Below are 19,384 nucleotides of genomic sequence, written 5' to 3'. Positions count from 1 at the left end.
ACCTAGTTAATGTTTATTAGGGCTCTTATGTGTCAGGCCTTGTGTTAGGTAGAGGAAGCGCCACGCTAATTATAAGGAACCCTTACCCTGGGCCAGGCACTATTCTAAGGACTGTTTGTGGCTGAATCTGTTCCTTACAACAGCCCAGAGGTATATAGCTTTTATTATTCTGTTTTTGTAGATAAAAAGACTAAGGCACAGAGAGGAACCCCAACACTGCCAATGCCAGAGCCAGGATTAGAACCCAGCCAGTCTGGGATCAGGGTTGCCATGTGTAACTGCCCCAACACTGTTGCGGTTCTTACAACCCCTGCTGTCTCAGAATTCAGTCTTTCCCTAAGGACATATTAAAATAACACCAACTAGGGCACGGAAAATTAAGCCACCATTTTAGACACCACTATCTCACACTAGAATACCTGTTAGAATCTCAATTGCACACTGCCAATCCAGTTCCCTGTTAATGTGCGTGGGAAAGCAAGAGAAGATAGCCCAAGTTCCTGGGTCCCTACCACTCAGGTAGGAGACTCTGAACTTGGCTTTAGATTGGCCTAACCTTGCCTGCTATGGCTATCTGGGGAATGAACCAGAGCACTGAAGATCTCTCTCCTTCCTTCTATGATGCCCTGCCTTTCAAATAAATAAATGTAAACATGTAAATAACAACAGCAAAAATTCTTTATTTTTAAAAATTTATTTATTTGCTGAGACTCAAACTAGGCAATGAGACTGCATGGTCTGGAGTTTGTGGAATGCCTGGCATCATTGGGGAGACAGGAAGTGTCAAGGTCAGGATGGAAGCTGGGTCCATGATCGGCTACTGCCTTGACTGTCATGTCCTTTGGCAATCTTGGCACCTCTCTAGGCCTTCTTTTTTTTTTAATTTAAAAAATAGACTGTCAGTACTGGTTCTGTCTGCCTTTGAGCCTTTTTGTGGAAACCAAACGAGGTGACAGATGGCAACAGGATTTCAAAGTAGGAAAAAAATACACTGGACAAGGGTTTGTTGTCGGACCAAAGAGAAAATTTGGTGTCAGTTTGATGAAGAAATGAATGAATTAGTGAATGAGTGGTTCCAGAAGCTCTGTGGCTTGGTGGAAGATCCACTGAGGTCTTCAGGGTACCAGGAAGGGCCTTTCTTCTCTGCCATTGCTCAAGCTCCTGTGCTGGGAATTCATTTGTGTTGGATTTGGGTGTGGGTTTACAGGACTCTATTAGTGATCATTTGTTCATGCCTTCCAGGAGACAGGTCTTGTGCTAGACTCTTTGGGGAGACAGGGGCTCATAGGCTAGGAGGAACAGTGACAGTAATGATGACATTAATGATGCCAATTGTGTAAACAATACTGATTAGCGATCACTGAACATCGGTATGTGTCAGGTGTTGTCTTGAGGGTTTGTGAAGATGACGGAGAAGATAGGTGGTGGTGATGGCTGTGATGGTGGTGATAATCAAGATGATGCTGGTAGTGATGATGATGATAGTAACAGTGATGATGATGAAGATAGGGATGTTGATGATGATGATAAAGACGATTGGTCCTCTGAGTGCCAGTTGAGCTTCTTTTTTGACAGTCCTGAACCTGGTGCTTTCCACTATTCTACTTAATCCTCATGACAATTTGTCAGTCAGGATCATCATCTCTATTTTGCTCATGAAGTCTGATTTAGAGGCAAGGTGGCTTGTCCAAGGTCATCCATGCGCTTGAGCATGCCTTCCTGCATCAGGAACCCTCACCTGCAAGCCACCAGGCGGGGCACCTCGGGGCTACTCCACAAATATCTGCTCATGGAAATAAGCTTGGAGTAAGTCTCCAAAGTCTCCTAGCCTTCAACCCAAGAGATATAAATCATGTCCCAAAAGAATGTGTATACTACCTGTTTGTTCATCTCAATGAGAAGACACGAAGTGTACATTTAGCATCAGAAAGGGTTTTGAGAATTCACACCAAAATGAATCCACATGCTGAAAATGGCAGAACCCTGTTGCCCCCTGTATGGATCTGCCTTATTGTGCACAGAGATCATTTGGAGGAGGGAAACTATCACCAGCCTGAGGAAGGAGAGCTTGGGGCATGTGTCCCAGGTCTACATGTGCTGCTGTGGACCTGAGCTGTCACTCTCATGACTTCATCTGCATACAATCTGATGCCAGCACCTCACGGCTCTCCCAACTGGCTATTGAATGCTTGCATGAGTGAATGAATAATGAAAGGAAAAATGAATGAATGATGATGAGTACTGCTCAGAGAGCTCGTGGAGGAAGTTTTCCCTCAGGAGCACTGAGAGCCAGTTCCTTTTGGCCCAAGAGTGAGCCTGGAATCTCTGTGGGGTCTGCTGGGGCAAGTGACGGGGACTGGGATGAGCAGGCTATGGTTGCATCCCCTAGGCGCCTGATCTTGAACCTGGAGAAGGGGAAGTAGCTTGGCTTGGCTCTCGGCAAGGCTGTGCTCACCATTTCTGGATGCATTTTTTTAAACTCAAATGAGAGCTGACAGATGGCAGCAGTGCAATATTCTCACTTTCTCTGCTTCCCACAGGCCTCCCTCCAACACAGCCGTCCAAGCTCTGAGAACTCTCGGACATATCTTGACCATGAGAGCTCAACTGGCTTTTGACAAGTAAGTTCTCCCCATCTTGCCTCCTCCTCCGCCGCTGCAACACAGATGAGTCCAAAGGCTACTTGGCTATGTACTATGGTCAGTTGATGTTGGGGTCAGGGGGTAGCCTCAGCCTTGATCAGAAAAATGGAGTCTGAGAACCCACTGAGACTTAAGGGAAAGCATTGCAAATGTCTTTGGTCCTGTAGCAATTGTCTTCCCAATAGCACGTGGTGACAGGTCGGAGTCCCACGCCAGGAGTCAATAAGCTGGCTCTCACCCCAGGACTCTGACTTTGTTGCACAGGAAAACCTCAAGCAAGCACCTTCCTCCCTAGATCTTTGCTTCCTTGCCTGCAAAGTGAGGATGTGAAATGCAATGAGCCATGCAGGCCTCCAGCCATCCATTCCAGGCCCGGGCCAAGGCCACAGGGTGGGGAAAGGCCGTGGGGTCAGCATCACAGCTGTGTGTTGCTTCCCTGGTGCTCCTGCTGCTTCTCCTTTTCACTGCTCTGTGGACTCATGTCCCTTGAGAGACTGTGCCTGTGTGTGTGTGTGTTTGTGTGTGCAAGCACACATGAGTATCCACATATTTAGGGGAGGGGCCTGCATGCTTTCTAGCAAACTCTACCTAAAGTCACACTCAGCCGTAAAGACACCAGCCACAGGCCCTCTCATGGCCCAGTTATCTGCGTATCTTTGATCACCTGCTGTGTGCTATGTTATGCTCCATGCTGGGCACTGAGACTCAGAGCAGATATGAGCCAGACATTGCACCCTGCAGGCTCCCATTCTGGAGAAGGAGGTGGAAGGCTCAGCTGAGCATACCCTGCTGAGGGCAGGAGGAATCCCTTCCATTGTGGGTTTGCTCCTGGACTGGCTGCAGGAAGACCATTCGAAGCAGACGTTTGCCCTGGGTTTTGGAGGGTGAACGAAAGTTTACTAGGCACAGAATGAACAAGGGACCATCTGAGCTGAAGAGAAAAAAGGGCACAGGAGAGGACTGAGGCTGGGGGAATGGGGATCCAAAAAGCCCTGCCAAGGAGCTTGGGTTGGCTCAGAGCTGGTCAGTATTCGGGGTGGGGAATGGGGGTTTTGAGAGAGGCCCCTGGGCTGAGGATGGGCTCATGTTGGGGGCCCCTTGCTGAGGTGTCTGTGGCCCAGGTGCCTGGGGACTTGTGGGGCTCAGGGACCACACTCCAGAGAAGCCTGGGTGCTCTAGGGCCCCGGTCCTTGCCTGGGAGCCGCTACAGCCCCCTGCTCTGCAGGGCCTCCCCTCTCCCCACAGTCGCCTTTGTCCCTGGTGAATAGTGACACCTTGGGGGCTGAAGGCTGCCATGGACCACTCCTGCCCCCCATCCCCAACTGCACTGACCTCTCCTATGTACCCTTCTACTCAACTGTAGCCAAGTACCACCTCTGGGTGATAGGCACCAGTTCCTGACCTTGCACTTTCTCCATGTGTCTTTGGAGTGTGTACAGAGCAGGCTTTGGGGCCAAAGGGACCTCTGTGTGGGCCCCACCCTCCCTAAGGCTCTCAAGGCCCCCATGTACAAAACACACCTGCCTCCTGGAGGCAGTGCCAGAAGCAAGATAGGCATCTGTGTGAGAGAGAGGAGGTGCTCGACGTATGATTGCCTTCTTGCCTTGGAACAGCCATGGAGCAAGTAGTTACTGATAGGCAGTGATGGCCCGGAGACACCTGTGAATTTGGGGTTCAAAAGGTGGCCTGACTGGAGCAACTTGTTAACCCAGAGGTTAGGTGGTCAGCCATCCATATTAGAATACCTGAGTTCAATTCCTGCCTCCAGCTCCTAATTGCAACTTTTTGCTCAAGTAATTCAAGTGATTGGATCACTGACACCCAGGTAGTAGACCTAGATTAAGCTCCCAGCTTCAGTCCCAACCCTGCCACAGCCACTGTAGGTACTTGGGGAATGAGCAGCAAATAAGGGCTGTGTGTGTGTGTGTGTGTGTCTTTTGACCATTGAATTAATAAATAAATAAATGCTTAAAAATAAGGTGATAAATGTAATTAGCATAGCAGCCTTAATTGGAAGTTGAATCAAATGGACTTGACTTTGCTTTGGAAAGTTTATTCAACAGAACTTGCCTGACCGACCCCCCACCACCACACCTGGCACTCTGTTCCCAGTACTCTTGGGCAGTGGGAAGAATACAGTCCTTCTCTAGAACAGGGGATGTCAACAAGGGGATAAAGTGCACCTTGGGGAACCACACATATCACAAGTCTTGGAAGTGATGGCCTAGAGCAGAGGAGAGGCAGGGCTGAATCACGGAGGTGCTATATTCAGGGGCAGCCCCATGGAGGAGGGGGCACATGTGCTGGCACGGGAAGGGTCAGCGGGCATTTATCAGATCAGCAGGACTATGAAAAATGATGGGCAGGCATCCCAGGCACAGGGGCAGGCATGAACAAGGACACAGCATGGAGGATGCCATGTGCTAAGGCATCAGCACTGAATGCCTGCCCATCAAGAACATCCTTCCCAGAAAAGCATTCAGGAAAGTTGACTACCTGTCCCTCTTGTCACTTCGGATGTCATGGGGGGGGGGGGAATCATATCCAAGGACAGGCCCCCATGGTGAAGGAGCCACCCCAGTGGGCTCCATGATCAGGCTAGGCAAGTAAACTCTAAAGCTACGACAAAGGGGGCTTCTGAGATTTGTCCTGGCAGGGCATGTGTGACCCAGGTTCTGCAGTGGTCCCGGGAATGGGATTGCAAAAGTGCCAGGGTCCCAGGTGGATGTCAGCAGAGCTCTTGGCCACTGGCCAAAGAAGATGCACAGGCCCTTGGATGTTGCTTTTATGGGGTCCTTCCATGTCTTGTGCTGAGAGTGGTGCTCAATGTACAACGAGAAGGCAGACGAGGGGATGACCAGAATGCAGACACAAAGTGGGCACCATAAGGAGGAGCACCGGGTCGCGTGGTGATCATCAGAAGAACTACAAGAACCAAGGACTATAGAGAACAGAGAGGCTAACCCACTGGCCCCACCACACACAGCTAGTAAGTGACTCCAGGCCTAGAGTCCCTGCTGGAACAACCTTGGGGACATCTCTGTAAGCACTGGAGGCAGCCACGGAGTTGGAACTGCAAAGGTCTGAGCTGTGTCACACAGTGGGCATTTGGTTTAAAATGTGCTCAAGGAAGAGTAGGTGCAAAGGCACAGGCCCCAAGTGAGTTGAGGCAGTGTGAGCCCCAAAGACCTGTCATTCCAGGGCACCTCGGGGTGTCTGCACACCCATCCCCCCCAAAGAGCTGCCCTGCCCAGGCTGCCCAGCTCAGGACTGGTCAAATTCCCTGTGTTTGTGCCCCCCCCCAGCCAAAGCAGAGGCCTGGGCACAAGATCACAAGCCCCTTCCCTTCCCTCCCCACCCTCCCTTTTCCTTCCCCTACTTACTTTCCCCTTCCCTCCCTTCTTCTCTCCTTTCCCCCCTTCCCCTCACTTTTCCTTTGTTTCTCTTCTCTTCCCTCCAATTGTCCTCCCCTTCCTCTTTCCCAAACTCCTTTCCTTTTCTCCAGCTCGTGGGTGCCACGGATAGAAAGGCAGGGCTGGGCGTTTGTCCCGTGGCTTCCTGGCTGGACATGCCCAGTCTACCTCTCTGGATGTCAGTTTCCATTTCCATAAAATAAGAAGGAAAAGAACTCCAGGGCAATAGAGGGCAAGGCCTGGGACAACTGCAGGACAATGCCAAGTTCAATGGAAAATAGCCTCTCAGCTTTTTACTTTACTTTTGGGCCCTCAGCTTCCTCTGTGAACAACCACATACACATACCTACTCACATACACATCCCTCCACATGACTGGAAACATATACAAGTTAATCATGTTATGTGTTTAACATACAGGCTATTCATAAAGGTAATTCACAGCACTGTCTACTGGTTTTTTTCTTCTGATTACAAAAGCAATGTGTATTTGTGTATTTACCGAGACCAGTTTGGAAAAAACAGGGAAAAAAAAAAAACCTCATCCACTAGTCCTCACCTGAGACTGAGAGCCAGTGAAGTTACCTCTCAATATTGTTTCTGATGAATATATATGGATTTTTAAAAATATGTGTATGTATTTGGGGTTAATACCTTGCATTCTATTTTCTAACTCAAGCTGGGCTCCCAGGCCAGGCCACAGGGAGGGCTGTCTGTCACTGTGCCCAGGAAGAACGGGAGGCAGTGGCCGTGTGGTGCCCAGTTCGCCCTTGCCAGCCTGGGCAGCTGTCAAAGGCATTGACCTTCGGATGTTCCGTGTCTCTGGCGGGTGCATATTTGACGCTATTTTTAGCCTGGCCTCTCAGGCCTGCACATAATGGACGCCTTATGTAGACAGCTGCCAATGGTGCATAAAGAAACATCCCACCTTGAAACAGTCCCCGGCACCCGCCAGCGCTCCACTCTCAGAGAACAGGCCGACTCCCTGTTTCTACTCTCACCGGGCAAGGGCCGTGGTTGATGTTCCTAGCCCAGCAAACACAAGGGCGACTGCACTCCAGTGCAGAGTGGGTGTGTGCATGGCACAGGCTTTGCCTGGAGCTGGAGCAGCTGAGACTTCGCAAGATGTGGCTTGGGACAGAGGGTGGGGGTGCAACAGTGAAAGGTGCGCTTGCAGCTGCAAATCCTCGTGTGGCTGTGCTGGGCTTCCTGGGGCCTACATGTGATGCTGTTGCTTTATCCTTCATCTACAATTGGACAGCATCACTTGCCATCCTGTTTGTCCTGGTTGTAGCCCTGTGTATCGAGGACAGTGTTCCCATTCTGTAGGGTACGGGAACTAAGATTGAGATGGAGGAATCCTTTGCTTGTGGTAACACAAGCCAGTGGCAGGTCTGAATGTTGAGACCAGCTGCTCCCCACTCACTGCACCGTGCAGATAGGTAATTCAGCCAGACCACTCTCCATCTGCTCTGTGTTTCCATCTACATGGTATTGTTTCTGCAAAGCAGACATACTTTCATTCTTACCTAAGAACAAGACATGTTTATAGAAAGCAAGAGTACCAACTCGACCTGTTTCGAAAGCACAGCTCAGCCTCACCACTCCTCCCTGACCACAGGACAAAACACATCAAACAGAAGTGAATAGCCAACCTCTGACTCCTGCCCTTGGTAGCTGGGGTCCCCTTTTCTTGGGTGTCCCATGTGGCTGTTGATTGTGCTGGAAATTCCTTTAGGATCCACTTTTTGACCAGAATTGGAGCTCCTGGAGGTGGGAGAGCTGTCATGCATCGTCTCTGTATGCCTGGGACCTGCCCTGGCACACACTGAGCCACACCAGCAGATGGAATGGCCCCCACCCAATGTCGTTTCTAGGACACCTGAGCTCCCAACCAGGCTCAGAGGATAGCTGAGGCCTGCCCAGCAGCTGCCCAGCTCATAAGGAAGTGACGTCTTGGCTGGGTGCCCAGAGGGAAACGCAGGGCCAAGTCACAAAGCACTGATGCAGGCTGGGCCAGGAACCCCAAGGGGCAGGCATCCCTAGATGTGTGCTGAGCAACAGTTCCCACCCCCATGCAAATAGAAGGAAGAGAAGGAAGAGAGAGAGAGAATCTTTTATCTGCTGGCTCATTCCCTAAATGTTCACAACAACTGCTGGGCTGGTCTGGGCTGAAACCAGAAACTGGGAACCAAGTCTAGGTCTCCCTCATGAGTGGCAGGGATCCCAGCAACTTGAGCTGTCAACTGCTGCCTCTCAGGGTTCACATTAGCAGGAGCTGAGAGTGGAACCCAGGCACTGATGGGACATAAGCACCTAAACTACTCGGACAAAGGCCTTCTCCCCTTCCCACTTTCCTGACCTCTACTCCTCCACTTTCCAGGGTCATGGCCACAATGCAGCCCATAAACCAGGTTCCCTCCTGTGACCGTGGCTCTTTGATCCAATCCCAGTGCTCCCCAGGAGCAATACCTAGTGATACACACTCCCTTTGGGGTGCGGGTGGGGAGGAGGTAGTTTTTTGGGGATAATGGTCTCAGCTGAGTAAAGGCAGGAGTCTCACTCCTCTGCAGGCCTCAGCCTGCCAGGCTGCACTGCTCTGGGTGTTACTAGGGGACAGGTGATGCCTTAGAGTCCCTCAGCCCCAGCTCCAGCCAGTTCTGCCACTTACTAGTTAGGGGTTCCATCTCACTGCCTCTGCTTCTGCTTCTGCAGAATGGGGCAGGTGATTTCCAGTGTTGGAGGGTATCATCCCACGGGAAAATACTCTTCCCAAAGTCTTCGCAGCAGCAGCAGGTGTACAATGAATGCTTGTCTGTGCTCCTCTTCTGATGGCCTCGAAAGACCCCCTGAGAAATGGCCTGGCTGCTTATGAGGTGCCAGCCTCCGGGCAGCACAGAACAGGCAGCTTGGGACACCCCAGTCAGGCAGAAGCCTCCTGTGTTAACACCTCCGCTTCGGGTTGTCAGATGCCTGTGGGAAAATGGACTTCTGTCATCCATTCACTGACCTGTCAGCTTCCCAGGAGAATGTGTCTCATTCATTTGTTCATTTATCCTTACCAAGGTCTCCAGCAATTTGCCTGCTTGTGGGATGTGGTAGCATAGCAGGTACACAGATAGACGGGGACCCTGACTTCCAGGAGTTCACTAGCCAAGGATGGGAAAGAAAGCAATGGCATGGGAAAGAGAATGTTGGGAAGGGAGGAAGCACTTCTGGCAGGGTTGGTTAGGAAAGGATCTGTGAAGAAGTGGCACCCAAATGAACTGCTTAGGTAGCAGAATAAACAGGAGCCCAGGCTGCCAAGGTGGAAAAGCAGCAGATCTTTGAGGATAGACCAAATAAGACGTTATATCAAAATCTGAACCACATTTTACATAAAATGATTACCAAGTACATATGGAGAAATAAACAGGGCTGGGAAGCCTAGTGGTAAAGAGATAGGCTTGAGGTTTCAAGGACTGGCCCTGGGAAGCCCAGAAGTAGTGAGGTTGGGTCAAGTCCTAACAGAAACTGTAAAGGGGCAACACAGAAAAGGCAGGACAGGTGGAGCGAGGGTGGGGAGAGCTCTCGGAGGAACCGGAAAGGACAGGTGGCATTGTGGTGCTGTTCTATTTCACAGATTGAGAACACCTTGGAAGATGAGGCCTGGGGAATAGGACCACCAGAGGCTCTGCTGGCAGGTAGGGACCTGATGGACAATGAGCACTGGCTCCCTTTGTTCCAGGAGTCCTGCTGCCAAACAGGCTTGCTAAGGAAACCCGCCATTGCTCGGGACTGTGTTTAAAAGGAGGCAGCAGAACTCGCTGGAGGAAAGTGTGGAACCTGAGGTCAGAGTGAGCTGCTTCTCAGCTGTATGCCCTAGGGAAGGTGCTGAGCACCTCTGGGCACCCAAGTCCTCCTCTGTAAAGTGGGAGTGATGACGATGATGGTGATGCTATCAACTCCACAGGCTTGCTGTGAGGCCTAAGGGAGACGCTGTCAAGTAAAGCTTATCACTTGGCTAGTGACAAGTCCTCTGAGTGGAGGACTGGGCCATAGATAGTGGGCTCATGCCAGTGTCATTTGTGACAGAGGGTAATGAAAAATAGCTGAATTGTCCATCTGTGGGGAGCCACTGGCTGAGCATTGGACAGAATGGACATGGTGATACAGGCACCTGAGGACCTGTGTCCTTGGGCATGAATTGATTTGTCCGTATAATTTCTTCAAAACATGTATTTCATTTATGTGAAAATCAGAATTGCAGAGAGAGAGAGAGACAGAGACAGAGAGATCTTCCATCAGCCGGTTCATTCAAGTGGCAGCAGTAGTCAAGGCTGAGCCAGGCCAAAACCAGGAGCTTCTTCCAGGACCCCCATATGGGGAGCAGGGGCAAAGTATTTGTTCTGTTCTCCTCTGCTCCTAGATGCATTAGCAGGAAGCTGGATTGGAAGCAGAGCAACCAGAACTCAAACCAGCATCCATAAGGGCCTCTGGCATTGTGGCCAGTGTCTTTATCCCACTATGCCCCAACCCCAGCCCCAGTGTATGATTTCCTTAAAGTGTCAAAAGAATCAGGAAGGTATATTGTGAATAGCAAGGAGATGTTTGAGAATCTGGAAAGGGCTGGCAGATTCTTGCCAGTCACGCTGCTGGGGTTCTCTAGAGCCTTCATTAGCACTGAGACTGAAACCTGAACCCTGCTCCTTGGGTGGAGGAGATGTTGCATAACACTCACGTGAGCACATGAGCATGCATCGTGCATGCAGCATGCATGCAGCTGTTCAAAGCCAACTTGTTTAACATACACCACTGATTCATGGCACTCATGGCTGAGCAAAACTTGGGAAACACGTCTGCTCCCTAAGGCACATCACAATTTAGAACACAGGACATCACTCAGCACTACAACATGGAGGCTGCCAGAGAACAATAAAACCACCAAACAAGTCACACCAAAAAATGCAGCCAACATGGCCCATACTCGTCTGCCAAAAGACAAGTGCCTAGAGCATGGGTATCAGTGTCTTGTCTGCCGTCATCTGGGAACGTGACCAGCAGGGGGCTTGATACTTTTTGCCGTCCTGCCCATTCCCAAATATGACAAATCAATGGAGCAATTTGCAAGTGTGGGGTCTATGAATGATGAGGCTCAACTCTGCCCTAGATAGAGAAGTCTTAGACCACACGCACTGCCCTCACCAACACCAACACCAGGAGCTGGGCAATGAGAAAAACAAATGACTTTTCTCTTAGTTCCAGAGGCTGACAAGTCCAAGATCAAGCTCAGGCTCTGAAGGGGACCTAGACACACCTGCCTGCTGTGTCCTCACATGTGGAATGGGGAGATGTCTCAGGCCTTTTCGATAAGGACACGAACCCCCCTCTGGAATGTTCTGCCTCTGTGATCTGTCATCCCCTCCCAAAGCCACCACCTCCCGAAGCTGTCACTTCAAGAAACATCAACATTCAGACCTTAGCAGAAGGCCTTGGCAATGGCAGTTATCAAAGAATTAAGAGTTAAGGTGATGTTTTTCTTTGCATTTGGTGCTTTCCATACTTAATGTTTTGCTAGTGGACACATATGACATTGAAAATCAAAGCAATAAAGCTGTTTTTATTTTGGAAGTAAGTTTGTCTTTGGTGGAACTCCATTTTCAAGATAAAAGAACTAACTCCTGAGCATCATGCGAAGTTTCCCCTTTCTTGCAGGAGCTTTGCACCTGTGCATCTGCACACTGCAGATTTCTAAGCCCTGTATGTTTGCTAAATCATGTGCTTCTCACCACAAGATGCTTTGGGAGAGAGATGCTCTTGTCATTCCCATTTGATGGGTGAGCTAACAGAGGCTACATGGCCAGATAACTCATCAATCACACAACCAGTCAGGGGCAGACTCTAGACTTGAAGCGGGGCAGTCTGGTTCCTGGATCCAGGCTCTCAGTGAGTGCTGGCTCCAGAGAGTCTAACCAGGCTTTGCCCACAGACTTCCGGCCTCGATGTAGTGGGGGAAGGAAGGGCAATGACAGGGCCTTCTGGCAACAAAGAAGACACAGCTGGCCCAGCATGCTGTGATTCCCACAGTCTGACCCCCTCTCCCTCCTCACCTCCTCGTAGGTGTACCTCCTCCACCACCAGGCCACCCAAGCGCCAGCCACACCCAGCCATCCCCTTGTCCTTGAGCCCACCTAGCCATCTCATGCTTCATGGACCTCCCACTGCCCCTCCAGTGCTTCTCAGCCAGCAGGAAGAGCTCAGGGCTCCCAGAGACTCACTCGGCCTTGGGGTTTGATGGCTATTTTCTCTCCCCTCCCTGTCCTTCCCTCGCACCTATGAGCTTGCCTTGGAAATCTTGGTATCATCAGTATTTAGCACAGTCCTCAGATGTATCACCTACCAATTCAAGTGTGTTGAATGAATGAATGATCAAACTGATGGAAACACCTAGGATTCTGAGGTACCTACCCCCGCCCCCCCCCGCTGCTGAAACCCCGGTCAGCCTGGGTCAGGGTAAAATTTGTCGTCTAAGGCTCCAGAGGCCTTGGGAGGGCTGAGCTGCCTGGCCCAGAGTCCCCGTGGCCACAGGATCAGGAGTGCAGCTGCCAGGGCTGTGAGACCCACACTGGCCAGGGTGTAGTCTCTGCGGCTTCTACAAAACCCCCACCCAATGGGAAAGACCAAGAAAGGCTCCATTCAGCTTCTCTCAGCACTTCCAAAGCAAAGGATGGGGTTTGGAGTGGCCAGGCTGGGGACATCTTTTCTAAAATAGCTTCATGCATATTCAACCGCTCCTTGAAATAGCCTGGGGTGCTATTTTAAGCCACTTCTACTCAGTTGCCCACACACAATGGCATCTACCTTGAGCGTGTGAACCAGCCAGAAGCCAAGAAGAGGGTGCAGGAGGACAGCCCAGGGAGACTGCTCCCCACCTCTTCCCTCCTTCACCCCTCGGAGGAGTGCTTTGCCTCTTGGGAACTCTCCTACGTGAAACTGAAAGTCAAGGTTGCCATGACAACTCGCTGGAGGAGGTTCCCCATCCGGGTGGCCTCACCCACTCGGATCACAGCACAGATGCTGTGGAGCAGCCGTAGCCAGAGACACAATTTGCACAGCCGGCCATTGGACCATGTCCTCCGGAGAGTCCCTGGGTACCTACTTGCTCCCTATTGATCCCCAACTTCAGTGGACTGAAGCAGAGCCTGGGGAGGGCAGGAAAAGGCGTGCCCTGACTGCAGGGCAAGGAGGGTGGGGGGAGCAGGGGTTCACAGGACAACCCCACTGCAAGGGTAGCCAGAAAGCAACTCTTGGCTGAGCAGCCCTAGTCATTGAGAGCGCCGTACAACCAATTGTGGAGGCCACAAGAGCTAGGACTCGGCCCCTGAGCCCACCAGGGGAATGTGTTCTTGGGAATGTATCTGTGCCCTCATTTTGTTTTCCCTCCTCACTAACCCCCCAAAAAATCCTGAAAAGAAGTTAGAGGTACAATGTGTACAATGTAATACATGCTGGGGAAAGACAGCATAGTGAAGGCTGGAGTTGAGATGCCACCTCCTCACCTGGGGACTCACAGAGGAAGGAAGCAGCCTCTCTGCAGAGGTGGGGAGGAGATGTTTGAGAGCAGGTCACAACTTCCTTGTGTGCTCTTTTTTTTAAAAAAAAAAAAAGTATTTATTTTCATTAGAAAAAAGATATACAGGGTGAAAGAGACAGAAAGATTTTCATCTGCTGATTCACTCCCCAAATGGTCTCAATGGTAGAGGCTGAACTGATCTGAAATTAGGAGTCAAGTGCTTCTTGCTGGTCTCCCATATAGGTGCAGGGTCCCAAGGCTTTGGGCCATCCTCTACTGCTTTCCCAGGTCACAAGCAGGGAGCTGGATGTAAAGTGGAGTAGCCAGGACACAAACCAGAGCCTTTTGGGATCCCAGCACTTATAGGTGGGGGATTAGCCAATTGAGCCATCATACCAGTCCCACAGCTCTCTTATGTATGCCAGGCAGGTGGTGGCCCCAGTCCATGAGGTGGGCACACAATGTGCAAAGGACGCAAGGTAGAAACCAACAGTTCAGGATGGCTGGAGGAGGAGATAGAAGGAGCACTGGGCAGGCTCGAGAGGCCTCAGAGCCACGTCTGGAGTCCCTGGAGCTTCTGCTGTGGGAAGCAGATTCCTGCCCACCCCAGCTCCTCAGCATATTTCCCTGCATTGTTACAAGGGAGGGTGACAGGAAGCAAATGAGCTTTAGCTGAGGACATCTCAGTGAGAAGACAGATGGGGGGAATGCAAGATGTGTTCATCCCTTCTCGAGAGATGTCCCACAAAGCTGCAATGCACAAACCTGGACCCCAGCACAAAAGCTACAGGCATGGGGCTTAGCTAGCTCAGCCGTCAGACTAATGAAAGGAAAGGGGATTCCTTTTCTGTGGCTGACCTTGTGGCCCCCTTGCCACCGGAACAGTTTCGCTTCCCTGGAAATGCCTCGAGGAAAGCATGCTCTGGTTGCCTTGTAGAGAGTGAAGACAGTGGCTTGTAGTGAAAGGGAAGGGTTGGTTGGGCATTGTACAGGAGCACCAGGTGGTGTGGGAGGAAAAAAGCTTGTCCAGCTCCAGGATGCCCAGTTGGCAAGGCCTGGCCACCTAGGTCTTCCTGGCTGACTGCTCCGGAGGCTTGAGAACCACCCCAAGCACCCCAACTCCCAGCAGCAGCCTTGGCATCCTCCCTTTCTGTCTTTCTCCTTCCTTTGTTCATCTGTTCATTCACTCATTTCACCAAGGCCGCAGCTGGGAGGTAGCTGGCAAAGACATTAGTTTCCTGGCTAAACTTTTGGGGATCCATGATCCCCCACCCCAAAACTCTAAAAACAAGAGATTCCTCTCCCATGTTCACTTTCAGCAGAGTCTCCAAGGGGCCAGTGACCCAGAAAACGTAACCAATCACAGATGGAGGCAGGGATTGTTTCATTTGAAAACAAATGATTTCAACTGCTGGCTGACAGACACAGTGCAGGAGCATTCCTGAAATGTCCCCTCTGAGCTGTGGCAGGTGCATCCCCTACACACTGCACACAGCTGAGCCTGCTTGGAGACCTCAGTACACCAGGGGATGGAGCAAGGCCCCTGTGCTGAGCGCTTGCTCTACTCCTCTCTCTTCCCCAAGCACAGCCTGTCTATGAGGGCCCCCATTTGGCCTGTATCCAATAGATAAGGCTCTGCCTGGCACACATGGGATCAGAAATCTGCAACAAACCTGACAAAGGAGAAAGCTCTTAGGCTGAGAGGTGGAGGTAAGGAATGGGGCTTCGAAGAGACAGCTGGGCAGCTGAAGCTTGTTGATCAGTTCTAAAAGGTTGTGCCCACCCTCACTCAATGGCCTGTAGTGACTTCCTGTGTCCAAACAGGTCAGAAGCCTCAAATGCTTGCCCGACGCAGCGACTTCTCTTTGCTCATACCCAGCATCCACTGGACTCAGTGCCTTTGCACTTGACACTACCATGGACACTTGACACTACCTGTGATGCAAAAGCCACCCCTAGAAAGAAAGTAGCCTTTATTTACTCTGGAGGGCACCAACCTGCATCACTCTGCAAAGGCTGGATCTTGATGGTCTATTCTCTCGAGTTTTATAGAGCAGTTGCACTATAAACAAACGGGGATACAGAGGCGAATACACAGCAGTGAGCTCTCGGGCTGTTTGAATTCCAGCAACTTCCTGAGTTGTTACAGCCAGCATTTCCTCATCTCTTTCCTTATCCTTGGCATTTTTGTCTTCACTTGACATCGCTGTTCCTGTGAAACCAGGTTTCTTGCTATGTGACTGCCATGTCCTGCACATGAGCTTGGTTTTTACACACCTACAGGCCAGTTTCTGCTTCAACACTTCCCATGTTACTTCCTTAGCACAAGAAACAATCCCTTACTTCCTTTGTGTCTTGACTTAAACTCCCCTCCTTCTCCAAGAAACTCTCTTTGGCCTCCTATTAAGATGGCCACAGCTCCTGCTGCCCCAATCCCTGGCCCCGGTTTCCTCCTTCTGTTCAGTTTTCTGGGTAGCACTCTGCACCTAGCATGCCACTGTGCCTGGCCCAGAGAAGATACTAAGTGCACATCTATGGCAGGAATGAACTCAGTCTGAACATGCTCCCGCTTGACCACTTGGTTTCTATTGTACTCTATAATCTCATGTCAATCCCATAGGAGTCCTGTAGGACTCATTGAGAACCAGAGACTCCTAGGATCTGGAACTACTTACTGGCTGGGGCCTCCGAAACTCCGGAAGGCAGCAACCCTGCCTTCGCCAGGGCACCCTGAGCCAGACAAGAGGCTGCACTGGTGTGTGCATGTAGGTGGAAATCACCTCACCGTCCTGCTCCATCTGGGTTCAGTGTATCCTGCAAGTGGCCATGTCTATGATCTCCTCTAAAGCCAAATGAGCAAGACAGGAAGATCGGGCCGTGGGATTTGGTGGCTTCCATGCCCCCTTCCACCTCCTTGTGTATCTTGCATGTCAGCTCAATTTTTCTGGAAGAGATGACTTAAGCCATAATTTTGGGCTTTAGAAATAGATGCCCTAAGTGAGTCTCAAGTGCATCAAGTTCGTCATCTCATTGGCTTATGATAGAACCCACAGATACAGGTGTTCTCCTACAACTGCTGTCGCCCACAGCGCCAACACATGGCCACCCCATGAAAGTCGGGGAGCAGCCAAGGCAGTGAGGCAGGATGCAGACAGAACCACACAATGGGCCCCTGGGAGTGTTTGGTGCTGGATCCTGAAGATTGCCATGATGAAGTCTTCACCAAATGTGCCTGGATGGAGCTTGCCATTCAGCAGAAGTCATAGAGAACAAACAGGTCCAAGGGGCTCGTTTGCCCCAGCCCTTACTCTGATTGAAAGGGTTCCAGGAGGATGTAGAGATGATGGTGTTATAAGTGCTGCAGGGGAGGTGGTGACCTGGGCTCACAAGGAACCACTGAGCGAGACCCAGGGGTGGAGCTACGTGGCCAAGGAGGAAGTAGTGGTAGGGGCTCAAGTGGCTGGAAAGCCAGCAAACTGTGCAACCTGGGGCTTTGCTACGAACTGTTGCAGCCCCCGAGGGCTTTCTGGTGTGGTGGAGGAGATAGGCAAGTAACAAGGACTTGCCATGTCCCTGCACCCCTCCCTCCTTGTGCTCAGAAACCTGCACTCAGCATGTGCAGGGCCCCAGCCACAAGGGCCCACAGCATTTCCTGGGGAGGCAACAAAGATGCTGTGGAGACCTCAGATGCTTTGGCATCCCAAGCTGTCCCCAGAGCAGTGCACACAACCAGTACGCTGCCAACAACAACAAGCACAGCTGCCCTCGCCCTGGGCCCCTCTGCAAGGGAGGCTGGCAAGGACTGAATGTCCAGGGCATGATGAAAGCCACAGAGGCTCAGGGCCTCCAAGTGTCAGCCTGAGCATTGGCAGAGACCAGGACTGGAGTCCAGGGAGAAGGGGCAGAGGCCCCACTCACACAAGCAAGCAGGATGAGAGGGTGCAAGCCCAGCACACAGCCATAAAACTGCTTGCAGGAGTAGCTTCTGCAGCCAATGGGCTCCGAGTCAGACTGAACCAGATCAAACCCAGCTTCCACCAGCCGTGAGCCATGAGCCGTGAGCCTTCACATCCCTGAGTTTCTGGTTCTCACCCCATACGTGAGAACAATGCTGTCTTCTTGTGCACATTCAGGGAGAATGTCAGCTCACCTAACCAAGTGGTCAGGGACAATAGCCAACATGTGATCTGTGCCTAGTTCAGGACAGGCTGTTCTCTTGCCCAGCCCTTTAAGCTGCTCAAGAAGTAGCTGCCACCACCCCACTTTACAGATGAAATAAACTGAGTGCAGGAAGAGATCATCAGAGCACCCACAGCCAGCGGTGATGACAACCAGCTCCTGAGGCCCAGTGTGAGCTCGGGGACAGAGCAGCACCTCATCTCCTTCTGTCTGGGACCCTTCAACCAGCACACCTTCAGCTCCTCACCAAGTCACCTGACCTCAGCAGGAGGAAAATGCCATGAGACAGGCGGTCTGGCAGGAAGGTCCTTGAGAGGACACACAAAACTGACCTTGGAAGAAAATGTCAGAAGCCATGTCCCTGGGAGGGAAGGATCAGAAGGTGACAGGCGCCAGGCAAAGCTGCGTGGCCAAGGTGGTTAGTGGCTTTGGACTCACACAGTGGTGACCTGGAATCCAGTGGGCTGGGCTTCCCTCTCCCACTTCCTTCCTGAGCCGACTGTTGCTGAGTCACCTGCAGGAAGTCAGGGCGGTGAGTGGAGAGGAGACCCGGGGCCTCACCTCATGACCCCAGGTCGACCACTTCCCATGACAGGGCTCAGTCCGCACAGCCTGACAGAGGCTCCTGGGAGGCCTAGAAGGACTTGCAGAGAGCCCTGTTTCCTGGGAACATTTGAAACAGAAAGCCTCTTAGCTGGGAAGCAGTTGGGTACTCATCAGTCATCCGGACCCTTCTCGACTTGCTCAGTGCTTCCTTGCATCACTGGAACCTTTCAGCAATGGAAGGGACCGGGAGAATGGCAGAGGGCTGCGTCTCCACACACAGCAAGGCAGTGATCTCCAGGAGCAGCTGCTACAAAGGGCTCACCCACAGCTCCCAAGCTTCCTCTGCCTTACTCCCTCCTCCATCATCCACCAGCCTATATAAGGGCTGTGAGACTCTCCATGCAGGGGAGGAAGCTCACGCCAACATGGGCTGGCTCCTTGCTGCCAAGAGTGGCCGTGGGCAAGCAATGACCTGAGGGAGGCCTTGAGAAGCTCTACAAAGCTCTACAAAGTTCCGAATGGTTTCTACGTTTCTCCATTGTTAGCATTTCACAGCTCCAGCTCCAAGCAGAGAATTGAGTGGCTCAGAGGAGTTCCAGTGAGTTTGAGAAGGATTGTCTGAATAACAGATGATGAACAAAGCAGAGTTAGGACACGAGTCTGTGCTTTTTATCACCGAGGGGGCCAGGGAGGATGTGGACTCCTAAGTAGACGGCTCTTTCCTCCAGACTCCGCGTGGCTTTCAAGCCCTGGCTGACACGGCTGTGTCACCTGTTTCAGCCCCACAGCTGGAATCCCTCCCATCCTTGCAGCCTCCTGCCGCGGGTCCCAGGCAACCCCCTCAAGCTTGTCATTTACCGTTTCTGCGCCTTTGCACCTGACTCTCTAACCAGACCCTTGTGTCCTCTCGCTCCTGACCTGCCTTAGTGGCCCTGGCAAACTCTCATTCAAGATCCTGTTTGGAGGTCACTTCTTTCCCGATGCCCTTCCCTGTCTCCTTCCCTTTCTACAATTTTTTGTGATTTCCTTTTCACTGTCCTGAAGGCCCTAGGC

At 51.5% G+C, this 19,384-nt stretch overlaps 1 protein-coding gene across 2 annotated transcripts in view; it reads left to right on the top strand.

The window, feature by feature from the left end:
• The window catches only part of HIVEP3 (HIVEP zinc finger 3), a 473,613-nt gene that overhangs the window by 323,199 nt on the left and 131,030 nt on the right, over positions 1-19,384 (top strand). For both annotated transcript variants that reach the window (XM_058679706.1, XM_058679694.1), the window contains exon 3: positions 2,541-2,621. The gene's annotated coding sequence lies outside the window, so the exon portion shown is untranslated. The remainder of the gene's footprint in view (positions 1-2,540; positions 2,622-19,384) is intronic.

This window comes from Ochotona princeps, chromosome 2 (genome assembly GCF_030435755.1).
Source record: "Ochotona princeps isolate mOchPri1 chromosome 2, mOchPri1.hap1, whole genome shotgun sequence".
In the NCBI taxonomy this organism is placed as follows: domain Eukaryota; kingdom Metazoa; phylum Chordata; class Mammalia; order Lagomorpha; family Ochotonidae; genus Ochotona; species Ochotona princeps.
Note: the sequence above shows the minus strand (reverse complement) of the source record. Positions and strands in the feature narration are given on the sequence as shown.